The sequence below is a fragment of the Bufo bufo genome, chromosome 1, assembly GCF_905171765.1.
Source record: "Bufo bufo chromosome 1, aBufBuf1.1, whole genome shotgun sequence".
NCBI lineage: Eukaryota > Metazoa > Chordata > Amphibia > Anura > Bufonidae > Bufo > Bufo bufo.
Genome location: NC_053389.1, coordinates 710,703,757 through 710,723,245, shown reverse-complemented (window position 1 = coordinate 710,723,245; position 19,489 = coordinate 710,703,757). Strand labels below are relative to the sequence as shown.

At 45.0% G+C, this 19,489-nt stretch overlaps 1 protein-coding gene across 12 annotated transcripts in view; it reads right to left on the bottom strand.

Annotated features, from left to right (window-relative positions):
* The window catches only part of MEF2A (myocyte enhancer factor 2A), a 154,679-nt gene that overhangs the window by 98,070 nt on the left and 37,120 nt on the right, over positions 1-19,489 (bottom strand). Inside the window, exon 1 of one of the 12 annotated variants that reach the window (XM_040414228.1) lies at positions 8,847-8,857. The exons of the other annotated variants lie outside the window; for them this stretch is intronic. The gene's annotated coding sequence lies outside the window, so the exon portion shown is untranslated. Of the gene's footprint in view, positions 1-8,846; positions 8,858-19,489 lie in introns of those variants that run through there. 12 annotated transcript variants of the gene reach the window in all.

Genomic DNA, 19,489 nt, shown 5'->3' with positions numbered 1-19,489 from the left:
GACACCATGAATTTACACACACCTTTGTCGTTAACCTGCAACTCAGCTAGATTTGATCAATTCAGCTCTGCTACATCTGTACCACATTACACAGTAGACGGCAGCCCTCTGCCAACATCTTTATGCTGAAAGGACTGAGGTTTGAGATCTGCGCCCACGACACAGAAACCTACATAGGTTTGCCTGGACAGATGTGTTCTATACATGAAAGGATCTACGATGGTAAAGACAACCGGGTAAGGCCCCTTGCAGACGAGCGTGTCTGGTGATGGATCATGTGATGAGCGTAGTGACGTAATCAAAGGTCCTATTGCTCACAGATGAAGACAGAAGAGATGCCGGCTGCGCGAACAAGTGGATTAAGGTGAGAAATTATTATTATTTATTTTTTAACCCCTCATCGCACCGCATTCGCACTTGCTTGCGGATGCTTGCGATTTTCACGCAACCCCATTCATTTCTATAGGGCCTGCGTTACATGAAAAAACGCACAAAGAGGAGCATGCTGCGATTTTCACGCAACGCACAAGTGATGCGTGAAAATCACCGCTCGTGTGCACAGCCCCATAGAAATGAATGGGTCAGGATTCAGTGCAGGTGCAATGCGTTCAACTCACGCATTGCACCCGCGCCCATGTGAAAGGGGCCTAACAGTTAATCATCGGCGAGATCAGCCACGATGCACTCTGTCAACCCTCCAACCTCCTGCGCAGCCTACATATGAGCGTCAGCAGGTTGTCGGAGCAGCAGATCACTGCAGCCGCTGCTCTAATGATTTCCACACGTATTGCTTCACATCCAGACCATGCTGTAAAACACGGGCGCCTAGCACTAGTTCATCGCGGACTCCGTCCTCCCATGTCGCAGCACGTACGATATCCCATGAAACCTATTCCGCTGGGTGTGCCACACAACTACTTACTCACTATTGAAAGTGTGCCAGTTCTCAATATACTACCTCCTGGTTAACCCTTGCAGGATTCCCCAAGTGGTGCGCAGGAAAGACACGACAGGTGACACTTGGTTTCTCTGTCACACATCCGTATATACAGGAGCATTGGTGTAAAGTGTACAAGAGCTGAGGCTCAGACATGTAAAAAGTCAGCATCCACTGCTGGTAACGGGGCACATTTACTAAATGGACTTGTAACACTTTTAGACATAAAAGGTGTTGCAAGTCCCCTTTTCTGTCTGGTTGTGCAACACAATATTGTGTCGCACGACCAGTTTGCACCGTCTACCATCGTTGGGCATGATGAGGGCATGTCAGTGGCCGTGTCGGAGCTGGAACTCCACCCCCCGCAAATGTAGGTGCAAACGTTAGCTAATAACTGTCAGCCAGGTGGGGACATGCACTACTTTGATCCGTGATGCAGACCAAGCATGCCCATTGAAGTCTATAGGTCCGTGAAAATCCCTAACACACTTCCGTGTTGCGTCCGTTTTTCACTAAAGACTAATAGGAGATTCTTTGGAAATTAATTTTCAGCTGAGCAAAGTCAGTGAATTACGGATGACACACTGATTGTAAAAACACGCGGACCAGCCACGGATCCTTCACGGACATCTTCACGGATGAAACAAGTATGCTTTTTTTTTTACAAAAAGCTGTTTCAGATATTTTTTTTGTCGTATTTACTACTGAAATTGCGCCTGTTTGGAGGCTTTTGGATTTTTTTATTGACTAATTCAAAAGTCTTCTAACTGACCCATTTATGTAGGTTCGCCCGAATTTGTCACAAAAAACTTTAACATTTCTATGCCACCCCAGGGCTGGTGTACTTTTCTATGTCTGTTTTCAGTGGTGAAGTGACGCTTTTTTTTTTTGCATTAGAAGTCGCAGTTTCCTGGAGACATTTTTCATGCGCAAATAAATTAGACCAAACTAAGCAAATATGAACCTGTCATAATGAAAAACAACCACCAGAGGACAGACTAAGGCCCCTTTCACACGAGCGATGCGTGCAATGCGTGATGTGAACGCATAGCACCCGCACTGAATCCTGACCCATTCACTTCAATGGGTCTGTGTACATGAGCGTTGTTTCTTTTCACGCATCAGTTCTGAAAAACGCAGCATTATCTATATTCAGCGTTTTTCACGCAGCCCTGGCCCCATAGAAGTGAATGGGGCTTCAGTGAAAAACACATTGCATCCGGAAGCAAGTGCGGATGCGATGCGTTTTTCACTGATGGTTGCTAAGAGATGTAGTTTGTAAACTTTCAGTTTCACGCGAATGAAAAACGCATCAAAACGCATTGCACCCGCGCGGAAAAAACTAAACAACTGAACGAAATCGCAGACAAAACTGACAGAACTTCCTTGCAAAATGGTGCAAGTTTCACAGAACGCATCCGGAGCTAATCCATCACGGTCGTGTGAAAGAGGCCTAATAGCAATTCCCCTCGTCTAGTTCATTACCAGCTGTGTGACTAATAAATGCGCAGAAAAAGACAGACAGATGAAATACTCTTTTCTAATTTTATGGCCAAAAACAGGCGAGCTTGATAAATGCGCCCCAATACATTTTACTCTGTCTGGATTCCCATACTTGAGAGAAAAGATCCCTTTGAAGTCACAGAAAGAGAAAAAGGAGGGGAACATGCACAAGTATAGACATAACTAATCCGCCCATGACCTCACGAGGAGGACTGTCCCCGGTTATAGCCACCAGTGAAGTAATGTGGAGTCCATGCTCGCCTGCTGGTTTCATTCTACTATATCCCACTATGGTTAGTCTGCACTCATAACCTGCAAAAAACACTGGACTTCTATTGGGGTATGTTCACACGTTCAGGTTCTCATCAGGTTTGTTGATGTCAAAACCAGGAGTGGATTCCAAAATTAGGAGAAGTTGTATCGACGATCTGCCATAGCTCCCAAGGATCGCAGTGTGTTGGTGCTGGCTTAGAAATGAATCGAGTCGCAGCGTGACTCGCGCATGTGCTGCGGCCGCAGAATTGCAAAAATATCCAATACTGCTGGATTTTTTGCGATTCTGGGGTCGAAGCAAATGTGCAAGTTATGCTGCGACCCCATTCATTTCTATGCTAGCACCATCACTGTGATTATTGAGCGCAACCAAGATCGGCGTGTAGCCGAACACTCATATTTTATCTCCTTTTATGATCCACTCCTTCCAGAAACTGCCCCAGACAACGGGATAAAACCTACACATGTGAATATACCCTTATGTTTTATACAGCACAAACTATGTGGAACATCTTATAGGCAGGGTATATTCACACATAGTAGATCAAGGTGGGTAAACGCCATCAAAACAGAACTGGAAAGAACGCACACTTTTTTTGCCATGACTTTCAGTGAAGTTGAAGTTTTTACAGGGGAAACGTGTTAAATATAAAAGTGTTTTATCTGTAAAAACCACAAATGCATCAAAAAACCATAGAAAAAAAAACAAATGCATCCGTTCCAATTCAGTTTTGAAGCAGTTTTAATCAAACCTCAACTGCTATTTGTGAATATACCCTTATATTATTTATAATCTAAATTAAGATAGATGACATAGATGGATGACAGATAGATAGATGGATGACAGATAGATAGATGGATGACAGATAGATAGATGGATGACAGATAGATAGATGGATGACAGATAGATAGATGGATGACAGATAGATAGATGGATGACAGATAGATAGATGGATGACAGATAGATAGATAGATGGATGACAGATAGATAGATAGATGGATGACAGATAGATAGATAGATGGATGACAGATAGATAGATAGATGGATGACAGATAGATAGATGGATAGATGGATGACAGATAGATAGATGGATAGATGGATGACAGATAGATAGATGGATAGATGGATGACAGATAGATAGATGGATGACAGATAGATAGATGGATGACAGATAGATAGATGGATGATAGATAGATAGATGGATGACAGATAGATAGATGGATGACAGATAGATAGATGGATGACAGATAGATAGATGGATGACAGATAGATAGATGGATGACAGATAGATAGATGGATGACAGATAGATAGATGGATGACAGATAGATAGATGGATGACAGATAGATAGATGGATGACAGATAGATAGATAGATGGATGACAGATAGATAGATAGATGGATGACAGATAGATAGATAGATGGATGACAGATAGATAGATGGATAGATGGATGACAGATAGATAGATGGATAGATGGATGACAGATAGATAGATGGATGACAGATAGATAGATGGATGACAGATAGATAGATGGATGACAGATAGATAGATGGATGACAGATAGATAGATGGATGACAGATAGATAGATGGATGACAGATAGATAGATGGATGACAGATAGATAGATGGATGACAGATAGATAGATGGATGACAGATAGATAGATGGATGACAGATAGATAGATGGATGACAGATAGATAGATGGATGACAGATAGATAGATGGATGACAGATAGATAGATGGATGACAGATAGATAGATGGATGACAGATAGATAGATGGATGACAGATAGATAGATGGATGACAGATAGATAGATGGATGACAGATAGATAGATGGATGACAGATAGATAGACGGATGACAGATAGATAGACGGATAGATGGATGACAGATAGATAGATGGATGACAGATAGATAGATGGATGACAGATAGATAGATAGATAGATAGATAGATGGATGACAGATAGATAGATAGATAGATGGATGACAGATAGATAGATGGATGACAGACAGACTGATGCACATACAAAGTGGTAAGCTAACCCCAGACTGCAAGGCAACTGTAAGGGCTCATGCACACGAACGCATTTTCTTTCCGTTCCACTTTTTTTGCGGACTGTATGCGGAACCATTCACTTCAATGGGTCTGCAAAAACAACGGAAGGTACTCCGTGTGCATTCTGTTTCCGTATTTCCGTTCCGCAAAAAAGTAGTGCATGTCCTATTGTCTGCAAATCACGGTCTGAGGCCCCATTCAAGTTAATGGGTCCGCAGAAAATACGGAACTCACACGGAACACATCCGTATGTCATCCGTATTTTGCGGATCCATACTGTAGAAATGCTATGCCCAGCCTATATTCCTTGTGTGTTTAGTGATTAATAAGTTACTGTTTCCGTTTCCAATCCGCAAAAAACAGATCACATACAGAAACCATACGGATATGTTTTGTGGAATAACGGAACAGAAGAGAGGACTTAAAATCAGACAAGAAAAATAACCTCAGATATGGAACAGATCCGTGCAAAACGGACCACAAAACAACAACGGTCGTGTGCATGAGCCCTAAGGGTGTATTCAGACAGTGTGTGTATTTTGCATTCATTTAACATGTTTAGGGCTCATTCCCACGACCGTATGGTCGCCGTGGGGCGGACCACAAGGGGTCCACAATACACAGGCACGAACCGCGTGAACTCCGTGCTGTGGACCCATTAACTTGAATGGGTCCACGATCCGCAAGATACGGCGAAAGATAGGACAAAAGATAGGGTTCTGATCCATCTCTCCGAAAAAGATAGAACATGTCCTATCTTTTGCCGTATCTTGCAGAAGCGGACCCATTCAAGTCAATGGATCCACATCGCTGTACAGAGTTCACAGGGCTGGAGCCCGCATTTTGCAGGCCGCGATCATACGGCTGTGTGAATCAGCCCTTAACCTGTAAAATCCACCACTACGGCAAAACATTCAGGCGTTTTTTTAACAACGCCACCTGGAAAAACGCCAAAAGCTCAGTACGCAGAGCTTTTGGAAAGAAGCCAGAAAGCAAAGCAAAAAATAAAAATAAAGACACACCAACTAATATACTAAAATATGCCAGGAGCAAAAAAAAAAAAAGAACCTGTTTGTCCTGTGTTTAGCTGGAGGTTGTGATTTTACTGCAAAAAAATAAAAATGCGAAAGTGCAGGAAAACGGCAACAAAAAAACCTATAATGTGAAAACCCATAGAAACAGGTGAGCTATTGGGTACCGGTATCCAGAATAAGTCAGCCTCAGTACCTCTGCTATGTGGGTGTGCGTTAGCTTCTGGACAGGGCCTGCGGTTTAATTCATTTACCATCTTTCATCAGTACAACGAAATACGCATTTCACAAATCTCAAATCTTTAATAAGCACCAGCGGGATAATTAGAAGAGACAATGCTGAAAACTGAGGAAAAGTACTTCTTGTACAGAACACAGAAAGGTTTAGATTTGTATTGGTTTACAGGCTTCACTTATGAATGGCTTTCCATGAAATGTCCTCACGGCGTGACAGCAATTGTTCATAAAGAGACATCTGCTTTGAACAATACTTCTACAATGAGCCGATCAGAGAGTGTACAACTGCTGAGAATCCCCGCAATCAGCGCCAGTCTGTAGGACCTGTTAGCACGTGGTCAGTTTCTCTGCAGTGCCCCCACAGGGGAAATAAAACATTACACACAGTCCCCCCCAGCAATCAATGGGCTGTCTGTGTAATACATAGACATGTTAAAGGGTTTATCCCATGAAGACAATTTATCCTCTATCCACAGGACAGGGTTAAAGAGGACCTTTCACCAGAATAAAACCTCTAAACTGACTATACAGACATGTAGAGCGGCGCCCAGGGATCCCCTTGCACTTACTGTTATCCCCGGGCGCCGCTCCGTTTGCCCGGTATAGGCTCCGGTATCTTCATAGTTAGGTTCCCCTGGGTGGAGCCTGACGGCGTCTCTTTCTCCTATGCTGTAGCGCTGGCCAATCACAGCGCTAAACTCATAGCCTGAGAGGTTTTTTTTTCTCTCAGGCTATGAGCTGAGCGCTGTGATTGGCCAGCGCTACAGCATAGGAGAAAGAGACGCCGTCAGGTTCCCCTGGGTGGAGCCTAACTATGAAGATACTGGAGGCTATACCGGGCGAACGGACCGGCGCCCGGGGATAACAGTAAGTGCAAGGGGATCCCTGGGCGCCGCTCTACACGTCTGTATAGTCAGTTTAGAGGTTTTATTCTGGTGAAAGGTCCTCTTTAAGTAACTGATCGGTAGGGGTCCAACAGCTGGGGCCCCTTTTGATCAAGAAAACAGGGGCCCATTTTCAGAGCAGCTTTCACGCGTGCATGCTGCAGCTCTATTTGTACTTGGCTATCTCCTGTAGGTCAATAGAGTTGAATGGAGTTACGAACACTCATGCCCATCTGCCAGTCAAACAGGGAGCATAGGCCCCATTCTTGTGATTAGCAGGGACCCCGGCAGTCGCTCCCCCACCAATCAGACACTTATCCCCTATCCTGTGGATAGGGCAGAAGTTGTCTTGATGGCACAACCCTTTTAAGTCCTTCAGAATGAAAGATGCCGTTTCACAGCCGCTCTCTGCTCTAGCTCATACAGAAGGGTCCTGAACAGAAACTGTATATTGGCTTTCCTTTAAGAACGGAAAAAGCAGCCCGTTTCAGCTCATATTATAAGCAATTTAAAGGGGGGTTTCCAGTACTTCCATATTGATGGCCTATCCTCAGTATAGGTCATTAATATCAGATCTGATGGGTTCCAACTCCCCACACCATCTTCCGACAGCCGCCAGCACTAAAATCTATACAATGGCCGGATTTGGAAGCACAATGTTCCGTCCACTGTGCGGTGGTCATGCCGGGGTACTGCAGGTCAAGTCAAAGGGAGCTCAGCACCAGAAACTACACAGTGGACAGAGTCTTCTGGACCTTTATTGCAGCTGGCAATTCATTCTTAACTTCTAGCAGGAATAATAAAGGAATGGCACATCATAGAGGCTTAAGAATTATTGCAAGCTGCATGCAAGCAGTTACTGAAGACATGTCAGGAGACGTGACTGGTCCTCTTCATGGGGTCTTGAGATGCTGTCCTGATTTGCCACAAGGCGTCGGTCTTGCATGTGAAGGCTACTGGCTCAGCAGAAAGATGCTAATGGGAGGCACTTACCACCATCCTGAAATAATGCTGGGAGGCAGCGAGTGGTTTCTGCTCGTGTATGACTTTTACCAATCTATCAAGTGTAAGCATCGCTGTACAAATGGATCAATGGGAATATGCCGGTCTCAACGGTCTTCAGATTACAATGCAGCTCCGATGGTGAAACACTTCCCAGGCTTCTTTTCGGTCATTTTTTTTACTGGGTGTTTCCAGCCGGCCAAGAGGGTACAAGCACAACTGATACTACCATTGCAAAAGGAGTCAAGGCACATAGAAGGGACGAGATTTTTAAGTGCTATTTTTTTTTTTTATATATATATATATATATATATATATATATATATATATATATATATATATGTCTCAAACTGAAGTCATTCTTCAGTGTCAAGTATCAGGGCTTATACAGAACTGGAGATTCATCTGCATTGCTGTTACATGCTGGACTGCCAGCGAGAGGAGCCTGTACATGCAGAGCAGTCGCCCATAGCCGTTCACCTCCAGCTTTGAGGCTCATGCACACAACATTGGTTTTGGTCCGCATCTACACGTCCATTCTGCAGCCCCACAAAAAAAAAAAGATAGAACGTGCCTTATACTTGTCCATTTTGCAGAGGGCAGGACATTACGACATTACATGGCCAGCATTCGTGTTATGCGGATTCACAATTTGCGAACCGCAGCCTTCTCTCAGCTCACCAATGACAGCGCCGTCCATTTGACTTCAATGGGGATGAGCTACGCCTAGGCCTTGTGGCCGATGAATGTGACATCACATGGCCTAGGCGAGTGGTGGCAAACCTATGGCACGGGTGCCAGAAGCGGCACTCAGAGCCCTCTCTGTGGGCACCCGCACCCTGAAAAAAATAAAAAGTCTATGGTGTACCAATATGCCTTAGACTTTTTCTGCCATTCTTCAGAGCAGGGCGCGCTATGAACAGCACGGGCAGCGCACTGAATGTAGGCAGGCTATTATAGATAAATGATAAAATACACTATATTGGACTGTAGCATTCAGGTTAAAGGGAACCTGTCATGAACTGTATGTTGACCTCACTGAGGGCAGCATAAAATAGTGACAGAAATGCTGATTTCCGCGGTGTGTCACTCATTAGCTAAAAGTAAGTGGTTGCTGAGAACCAGCATCATAATCATTGCAGACTGGGCCTTAAGGCCCCTTTCACACGGGCGAGTATTCCGCACGGATGCGATGCGTGAGGTGAACGCATTGCACCCGCACCGAATACCGACCCATTCATTTCTATGGGGCTGTTCAGATGAGCGGTGAGTTTTACGCATCACTTATGCGTTGCGTGAAAATCGCAGCATGCTCTATATTCTGTGTTTTTCACGCAACGCAGGCCCCATAGAAGTGAATGGGGTTGCGTGAAAATCGCAAGCATCCGCAAGCAAGTGCGGATGCGGTGCGATTTTCACGCACGGTTGCTAGGAGACGATCGGGATGGAGACCCGATCATTATTATTTTCCCTTATAACATGGTTATAAGGGAAAATAATAGCATTCTGAATACAGAATGCAAAGTAAAATAGGGCTGGAGGGGTTAAAAATTTTTTTTTTTAAATGTAACTCACCTTAATCCACTTGATCGCGTAGGCCGGCATCTCCTTGTGTCTCCTTTGTTGAATAGGACCTGTGGTGAGCATTAAATACAGTTACAGGACCTTTGATGACGTCACTCCGGTCATCACATAGTACGTCACATGATCTTTTACCATGGTGATTGATCATGTGATGACCGGAGTGACGTCATCAAAAGGTCCTGGAATGAATGCTCACCACAGGTCCTGTTCAGCACAGAAGGAGACAGAAGAGATGCCGGCAGCGCCAGCAAGTGGATTAAGGCGAGTTAAATTATTATTTATTTATATTTAACCCCTCCAGCGCTATTGTACTATGCATTCTGTATTCAGAATGCTATTACTTTCCCTTATAACCATGTTATAAAGGGAAAATAATTCAATCTACAGAACACAGATACCAAACATGCACGATTTTTCTCAAGCAATTGCAAAACGCATTACAATGTTTTGCACTCGCGCGGAAAAATCGCGGGTGTTCCCGTAACGCCCGTGTGAAAGAGGCCTAAGAGTCAAATCTACCTGAGAAGAGTCCTGGTTATTATAATCTCCTGCTCTCTCGTCCGTCTGCTGATGATTGGCAGTTCTCTTCTAGGGAGAAAACTAGGTAGGAGACTGTCAGCCATCAGCAGGTGGGCGGGAGAGCAGGAAGTCATGGATAACCAGGACTCCTCTCAGGTGGCCGGGACTCTTTTCCAGGCCCGGTCTGCAAGGATTGTGATGTTGGTTCTTGGCAACCACTTACTTTTACCTTATAAATGACAGACCGCTGAAATCAGCTCACCTGTCTCTACTTTATTCTGCCGTTAGTAAGGGTTCCCTTTAAATTGCAGTGTTGGCACTTTGCGATAAATAAGTGGGTTTTGGGTTGCATTTTGGGCACTCCGTCTCATGTGACAGCCCTAACTGCGATTGCCGAGCGATTTTTACTACACAATATTTTATACTGAATTTGGGGCATAAAAAAAAGCAAATGCAATATAACCACTAACTAGTAAAAGTGCATAAGGGATTTGCTGCACGGTTGATGGCTTCACTACAACCGCTACGTCTGAATAAACCCCTAACCTCAATCCTTCTGTCCCTGCAGCTGCTGCAGACAGACCATTCTCAAATAACTCCTGCAAAATAATTTAGGAATTTTACTGTAAAACTTCAGGCACAGGAGTCACAGATTTTTGGGTTCTTTCCCCTGCCTGGAGGGCAGAGCACAGAGAGGGGATGGCGGTTACTTTTACTAATGACTGTCCTAGAGAGAAGAAATCAGATTTAGGGCTCATATGTATTTTTTTGTCCATGTCCGGTTCATTTTTTTGCGGCCCGTATGCGGAACCATTTATTTTGAAGGGGGGGGGGGTCGCAAAAAATGGAAATGACTCTGTGTGCCTTCTGTGTATCTGTATGTCCGTTCCGCAGAAAAAAAAAAAAAATTATATATATATATATATATATATATAAGAGAGCATGTCCTATTCTTGTCCGATTTGCAGACAAGGGCAGGCGTTGTTACAATGGATCGACAAATAGAACTGTGTTTTGCGGACTGTAAACTACATACGGTCGTTTCCTTACACAGAGAATCATACGTGTGACACGGGGGTGTTCCGCGTAGCTCTCCAACATCATGTCTTGCATGTGACAAATAAGAAATCGGTAAAAAGGGCTTTGCTTTTGATGCAGAAAGCACTTTCCAAGCAGAGGAGCCTGGAGCTAAACACTGAAGTCTTTAAAGGGTTTCTGTCAACCCACAAAACTCATTTTTTTTTTTTTTTGGATAGTTAGATTCCTCATAGCGCGATATAGGAGAATATAATGCTCTTACTTACTTTCATGCGGCAGATTCTTTATAAAACGAAGTTTTATAATATGTAAATGAGGGCTCTACCAGCAAGTAGGGCGTCTACTTGCTGGTAGCCGCAGCAGAAAACCGCCCCCTCGCCGTGTTGATTGACAGGGCCAGCCGTGATCTCCTCCTCCGGCCGGCCCTGTCAGTAATTCAAAAATCGCGCGCCTCTGGTCATTCGGCGCAGGCGCTCTGAGATGAGGAGGCTCGTCTCCTCAGCACTCCCTCAGTGCGCCTGCGCCGATGACGTCTTCTCTTTCGGTGATGTCATCGGCGCAGGCGCACTGAGGGAGTGCTGAGGAGACGAGCCTCCTCATCTCAGAGCGCCTGCGCCGAATGACCAGAGGCGCGCGATTTTTGAATTACTGACAGGGCCGGCCGGAGGAGGAGATCACGGCTGGCCCTGTCAATCAACACGGCGAGGGGGCGGTTTTCTGCTGCGGCTACCAGCAAGTAGACGCCCTACTTGCTGGTAGAGCCCTCATTTACATATTATAAAACTTCGTTTTATAAAGAATCGGCCGCATGAAAGTAAGTAAGAGCATTATATTCTGCTATATCGCACTATGAGGAATCTAACTATCCAAAAAAAAAAAAAAAAAAAAGAGTTTTGTGGGGTGACAGAAACCCTTTAATCTCTGTAAAACTGCTTGAGGAGATTGGACTTGATGACACCATGAAAGAGTCACACACACTCTCTCCGATCCGTCCAAGGACAACTTGTGTGCACTTTGTATGGTCAAGACTGCATCCCCGGCCTCTCCCATCCCGCAAGCAGAAAATAACCAAGGGTTTCAAAGGCATCTCTGTATGAGCAATCTCCGTGTCAGATTTCAAAACAGATCCAGTCACACTTCCACTGCATTTGCTGTAAAGTGCACAGTTTACAAAAAATAAAAATAAATACATTAAGTCTTGCCAACACGCTGCTCGCTTCAAAGCCACAGAATGGTTTGTTAGCTTATTAAATTTAGACTGAGAAAATATCAGACGTTAAAATGACACATTTCACTTAGGGCTGTCAGACATCAAACACAAGCAGGCTATTCGGGACTTGCCGGCTGAAGACGTTCGAGAATCTGACTGTCTACAGTGCATGCCGCAGATAGCTTACCTTGTACCACATCTAAACTGACAGGTACGTGGCGTGCTCCGCGCTATACCACGAGGCTCTGCAAAAATACTGTCTAGACACAGCATCCTACAGAACCGCTCTTCGCAAAACAGGTTGGGCTGAATTCAGACCAATGTTCTGGATGGTGGACACGGACACGTTTTTAAAGGGCCTCTGTCAGCAGATTTATCCCTATGACACTGGCTGACCTGTTACATGTGTGTTTGGCAGCTGAAGGCATCCGTGTTGGTCCCATGTTCATATGTGCCTACATTACTGAGAAAAATGTAGTTTTAGTATATGCAAATGATCCTCTAGGAGCAACGGGGGCGTTGCCATTACACCTAGAGGCTCTGCGCTCTCCACTTTGACTGACAGGACAGGCAGTGAAAACATAATCACACCTGGCCCTGACTTCTAAAGTCAAAGTACAGAGAGTACAGCAGTTGCAGAGAGAGCTGAACCTCTTGTTGTAATGACAACGCCCCCGTTGCTCCTAGAGGCTCTTTTGCATATATTAAAACATCATTTTTCTCAGTAATGCGGGCACATATGAACATGGGACCCACACAGATGCCTTCAGCTGCCAAGAGCACATGGAACAGGTCAGCCAGTGTCATAGGTACAGATCTACTGACAGAGGCCCTTTAAACGAGCTTCAGACAGCTGGCGTCCATGTGTAGTCTTTTTATCCTCAGGCCAATTCACTTGATTGAATGTGTCCTGTAGGAAAATCGGAGCAGTATGGTGCATGCTGCGACTTTCTTGGCACGGACCTATAACATGCTGCCTTCAGCTCAGACACGGTTTTCAACACGAATGTTCCCTTTAAATTATACCAGACAACCCCTTTAATAAAAAAAAATTAAAAACACAACTAACTCCTACCCTGAAGTATCAACAGCCGCTATGTAGACCAATACATTTCCATTGTAACAGACTACAAACATACTTTGAGATCTCATCCTGCAGTCCTATTGCCATTCGTACGCCCACTAATTTTTGCTAAAATTTAAGTTAGTAAGAAAAATGGGATAGAGGGATGGCCAAATGACTGCAGGATCGCGGTATGCAGACCATGGGATAGAGGGATGGCCAAATGACTGCAGGATCACGGTACGCAGACCATGGGATAGAGGGATGGCCAAATGACTGCAGGATTGTGGTACGCAGACCATGGGATAGAGGGATGGCCAAATGACTGCAGGATTGCGGTATGCAGACCATGGGATAGAGGGATGGCCAAATGACTGCAGGATTGCAGTACGCAGACCATGGGATAGAGGGATGGCCAAATGACTGCAGGATCACGGTACGCAGACCATGGGATAGAGGGATGGCCAAATGACTGCAGGATCGCGGTATGCAGACCATGGGATAGAGGGATGGCCAAATGACTGCAGGATCACGGTACGCAGACCATGGGATAGAGGGATGGCCAAATGACTGCAGGATCGCAGTATGCAGACCATGGGATAGAGGGATGGCCAAATGACTGCAGGATCGCGGTACGCAGACTGTTTGCAACCTTTTATCATGGAGACATATAGGTCTGCACGGGAGCTGTAAGCACAACATGGTAGGCAAAGTTTAAAAAAGTTGCTTTAATTGTTAGCTACTTTCACACTTGAGTTCAGAGAGGATCCGTCTGGTGTCCTATAATGCAGACGTTTGGATCCGTTCAGAACGGATCCGTCTGCATTATAGTTTAGAAAAAATTCTAAATGTGAAAGTTGTTCAGACGGATCCATCCAAACTTTACATTGAAAGTCAATGGGGGACGGATCTGTTTGAAAATTGAGCCATATTGTGTCAACTTCAAACGGATCCGTCCCCATTGACTTACATTGTAAGTCTGGACGGATCCGTTTGCCTCCGCACGGCCAGGCGGACACCCGAAAGCAGCAAGCAGCGTTCAGGTGTCCGCTTGCTGAGCAGAGGCTGAACGCTGGCAGACTGATGCATTCTGAGCGGATCCGCGTCCACTCAGAATGCATTGGGGCAGTACGGATGCGTTCGGGGCCGCTTGTGAGAGCCTTCAAACGGAGCTCACAAGCGGAGCCCCGAACGCTAGTGTGAAAGTACATCAGATGCATTGGAACAATAAAATGTAGTCAAGAGCTATAAAAAAAAGCAATAAAAAAACCCTGTTTGTTAGAAACTAGACTGCCGCTGCTCAGAGGCGTCGGCAGCTGGGGTACGACAGGTCACGAAATGGTATAAGTACAGACTGCTGTGCCAGAGTATGCAAATAAATGGGCAGCGCGGCTTACATAACTATTTAATTATACGTTCAGATTGTCAGCTGAAGGGGTTTCTTGTACCAGCTCACTTGCAGGATACCAGTGTTGCCAACCTGTCTCCACTTGCCTGGCACACACTTTGAGTATCTGTAGCAGATGTGTATCTGTTTGACTAACACTTCTGCCGTAATTGCAGAACAAGCCAAGAGAGTGCTGGACTTGCATACCTCACATTAAGGGTGCATTCACACGTCAGTATTTTTACCTTTTCAGATAAACGTTCCTGTTTTTTGCTGATCCGAAAATCTGGATGACATGAGGATACTTTTAGCATGTCATCCGATTTTTTGACGGATCCATTGACTAGAATGGGATGACGGAACGCAAAATCGGACAAATAGTAGGACAGGGTATATTTTTTTTCCAGGATCCGAATAACGGAACCCACGGAACGGAACGGAATCACGGAATCGGAGAGCACCATGAGTGCTCTCCGATTATTTGCGGATTCCATTGAAAATGAATGGATCCGCATAACGTTCCGTTTTTAATCGGAACGGATGCGGAACACCAAAACGGACGTGTGAATGGACCCTAATTCTGCTCAGATAAAAGGCCATAACTGAACGAGGACTTCTTCAGCACTGTCCAACCTCCTAACCATTAGGTAAAGGTCTGTGGTCACTAGGGGCTCTGCTCCAGCTCAACAGTTCAGCATAAAGGGAGAAAAAAAACAACAGACAAGCCACGGAGGACCTTAAAGAGGTTCTCCAGCTTTCTACAACATCAGACCTGGTGTGGAAAACACTTCACCGCTTCGGTCAGTCATTGGTTGCAGCGGCACAAATAAACATTGTCCACTCTGGAAGAGAAACGGAGTGCGGCAAACCAAGGGGAGTGTGCTGCCGAAACTTGTCTCAAAGCTGCACAACCCCTTTAAATATTGAGCTCTCACTCTGTAGTCACACGCTTGTGAGAAACATCGGGGCGGCATTACTAATAAAAATGTCCCAGAACTGTGGCTGAAGTAGAGACAATATTCTGGTGCACATTATGAGCCACATTTATTTAGTTCTTTAGACACGTTGCCACAACACGGGCACGGCTTTACAGGAAGAATGTGGTTTCCCTAGAAAGGGGGCATGGCCTAAGATGCTACCGTGGACACCAAAATAAACATGGAAGCTTTAAGAACAATTCTGCAACAAAGGAAAGGTCCTTTTACAAGGATATTAGGCAATTATCGGGAACAAACTAATCGTTCCCAATAATTGCCTAATCATCTGCAGAGATGAGGCTGCATTACATACAGCAATCACCTCTGCTGCATCAACTGATCCATACAGCGATTGCTTCCCCCATAGAAAACCATTCTTCCAGAGCAGAAGACCGCTGTTTAGACAGCATGATCCGCTGAACAGAAACGATGATTTATCGCTCTGGCAGAATCACAGGATCACCCCATAAATGAGCATTTGCTTGTTCATTGGGCGTTAAGCGGCACCTTCTACATAGGCCAGTTATCAGGAAGAAGAGCTCATACAACTGCCAGATCATCGGTCTGTGCAAAAGGACCTTAAAAGGGTTTTTCTGGGATCTTACCATTGATGACCTATCCTCACGATAGGTTATCAATATCAGATCGGCGGGGATCCGACACCAGGCTCCCCCGCTGATCAGCTGGTTGAAGATAAGGCCGCGCTTTGTGCGAGAGGGACCTTCTCTTCATTGTTTACCAGCTCACCACCGCCATCATAGCGTATATGTATGTATAGAAAGGAGCTGTCCCATAGGAGTGAATAGGACGGCTTACCGCTGTGATGTCGGCGGCGAGCAGGTAAACAATGAAGGGAAGGCTGCGCTCGTACGGAGTGTGGCCTTCTCTTCAACCAGCTAATCGTCAGGAATGGGGGGGGGGCATGCCGATTTATCAAGACTGTGATAGAGAGATATATATATATATCTATCTATCTATTAGTTTTGCTGAAGAGGTGCTTTGAGAAGCACAGTACCATGGCCGGTCTCCTACGCAGTTTATTTCGGGCTAAATGAACCAAATGCAGGAAGAGCTCAGCCTTGAACATGAACACGACAGAAGACTGAATTCCTGCTATCTTTTCAATTAGATCTGCCTTCTTTTGAAGACGTGCACAGCTCTATGACCCATTAATGATCAAAAATTTTGAAGAACATCAAAGTAACTATTGTTTTTGATAATACCACTACTGTACTGAACGATCGCTGGCAGTAACTTGCATATTTCTGGACTAATCCAAACCAAGTGCTACGGTTATCCAGAAGCACCAAACAAGATCAGTATGCATGTACGGTCTTACAGATGGAGAGAGTCAATGCCAACGACTGGTACTTCTGACAACGCTAAGGAACCTGGTAAAAAGTTACCAATGCCACCTATCCCGTGTATTCAAGTGATGGCACTGACTGGTGCACAGCAAGATTGACAACGGGCTTGTAAAACCGTACTTTAAGGAGCATTTGGAGCAATTGCCAACAAATCGTGGCAAAGTTAGTTTTCCCAAAATCTTGGCAAACATTTTGCCAAGATTTCACAGTTATCACAGGGGAAGACCAGGATTTGGCCGCAACGTGTGAATGCAAGGGTTACGCAGAACAGGAGGGTTTTGTTGCATTCACAAGCTGCGCCAGCCAACATGTCGATGCAGTTTGCAAATTGTCAATGGCTGTGCTTTTTTGCAGGTAAAAAAGATGGCCGTGCGATCTGCACACGACTCCTCTGGTCTATTCATTAAGAGCATGGTTGCCTGGAGCAATGTGTTCTGATATGCAAGACAAAACTGCAATGAGGTTTTAATGCGGTTTTCGGTGCAGTTATGGATTTTACAGGTCAAACGTATAAGGCGTCTTTCACACAAGCGAATATTCCGCCAGGGTGCGATACATGGAGCAAACACATAGCATCCCTACCGAATCTGTTTTTTCACGCATCATCTTTGCATTCAGGAAAAATCACAGCATGTTCTATACTCTGCGTTTTTCACGCAGCTCTGGTTCCATAGAAGTGAATGGGGCTCCTGTGAAAAACAAAAGACATCTGGATACAACGGGGGACATTAATCAAACACTTTACGCCACAACTATGGCGTAACAAAGTTGCACATTATGGCGCATGGCATTTGTGCACCATAATGTGCGACTTTTTGAGCGTCTCTGCGCTTTTCTGACGTGCCGATAAAAAGGGGGCGTGGCTTCGCCCCCGCATCTACTATAACTTTCGCTGGTGTAGACTTCAGTTTCTGGCAGAGATGCGTCTGATTTGTTAAGAGGCTTCTGCTTCTTAAGGAATCAGGCGCATCTCATGCCAGCACAGGGAGATCAAGATTGGCAAATGGGTCCGCCAGTCTTGATATATCTCCCCCAATGGGTTTTTCACAGATGGTTGCTAGGAGATGTAGATTATTATTTTTCAGTTTTTTTTCCACAGGTGTGAAAAAACACATCAAAAACAGATTGCATCTGCGTGAAAAAAACTTAAACACTGAGACAAAACTGACTGAATTTGCGTGCAAAACCATCCGTTTTTTCCTGAACAGACCCTGGGAGAATCCATAACACTCGTGTGAAAGATGTCTTATAGAAAGGTTGTTCTGATGCAGTTTAAACTACACCTCAACTGCTATGTGTGAACGTACCCTAAAGTCTTCCACAAATGTCATCAGTAAGGTCATTCGCTGTTGGCTTCATTCTCTGAATGACCATGCCCTACTACACAGTCTCATTACTCTCGGGCGAGTCTGAAGTTCCTGCATGTCACGGGGTGACAGATCGTAAAAGGGGAGAACATTGGTCACCCTTTGTTTTACGACACTTGCTGCAGCTCCTCGTCCAAGATGTGACACGATGGAAAAGAACAGTTGTATCTGCTCGTGTCTCCAGAGGAAGAGAACACGGAGGAGACAGCTGGGCCACTGGGCGCAGTCAATTAGAAGGTGGCAAGTTGGGTGACAACTGCACTATGCAATGGTGTGACATCTGAACAAATGTCTACCGCATAGACGTTTATAAGCCAGACAATGAGGTAGAAAGATATGTTACCCAGCTGCTGGGGACTTCACTACTGCAATAAAACTCGGTATATAGGCTATAGAGCAGCGACGCATATCTCAGGGATCACAACATCACTAGGCCAGGGGCACACCTGCCCTCTGCCGTCTCCAGTGTCGGCCACAGATGATATTGGTACGGAGGAGGACTTTTTTTTTATTTTTTATCATTACGGTCATTCTGTGATTGAACATGAAGAAAATTCCATAATGAATCTATGCCGCCGTCTCCCATCATCTTGAGTTCTGCCTGCTTCTAATTCTTCCTGCCTCTCTAGACAATTTAAGGAATTAAAAAGGTGGGAAAAAGAAGCAGAACCATCATATAAACTGTGGCCGCATGTACCAGGATCTATCCTACTTTCACATAGACGTTGCATCTATAGCGGGTGTAACCAACCACACGGTGAGGATCAGCACCAGGATAGGCGATATTGTCAGGGAGGGGGGGGGGGGGGGAGATTAAAAATGGAGGAACAGCAAGAATTGTACATTCATTTTAACTGCATCTGGTAAAGTGCTGGAGACTGCACAACATCTCTATATCTCCCCCCCCCCCCCCCCCCCAAGACTTTAGTATGGTAGTCAGAGAACTGTTCATCATTCAACAGGACAACTTCGCAACATGCCCACGAAATGTAAAAAGAAGTAATTTCCCAGTTAAAACAACGTAATGAGATGGCTAGATTAGCTAAAGCTTC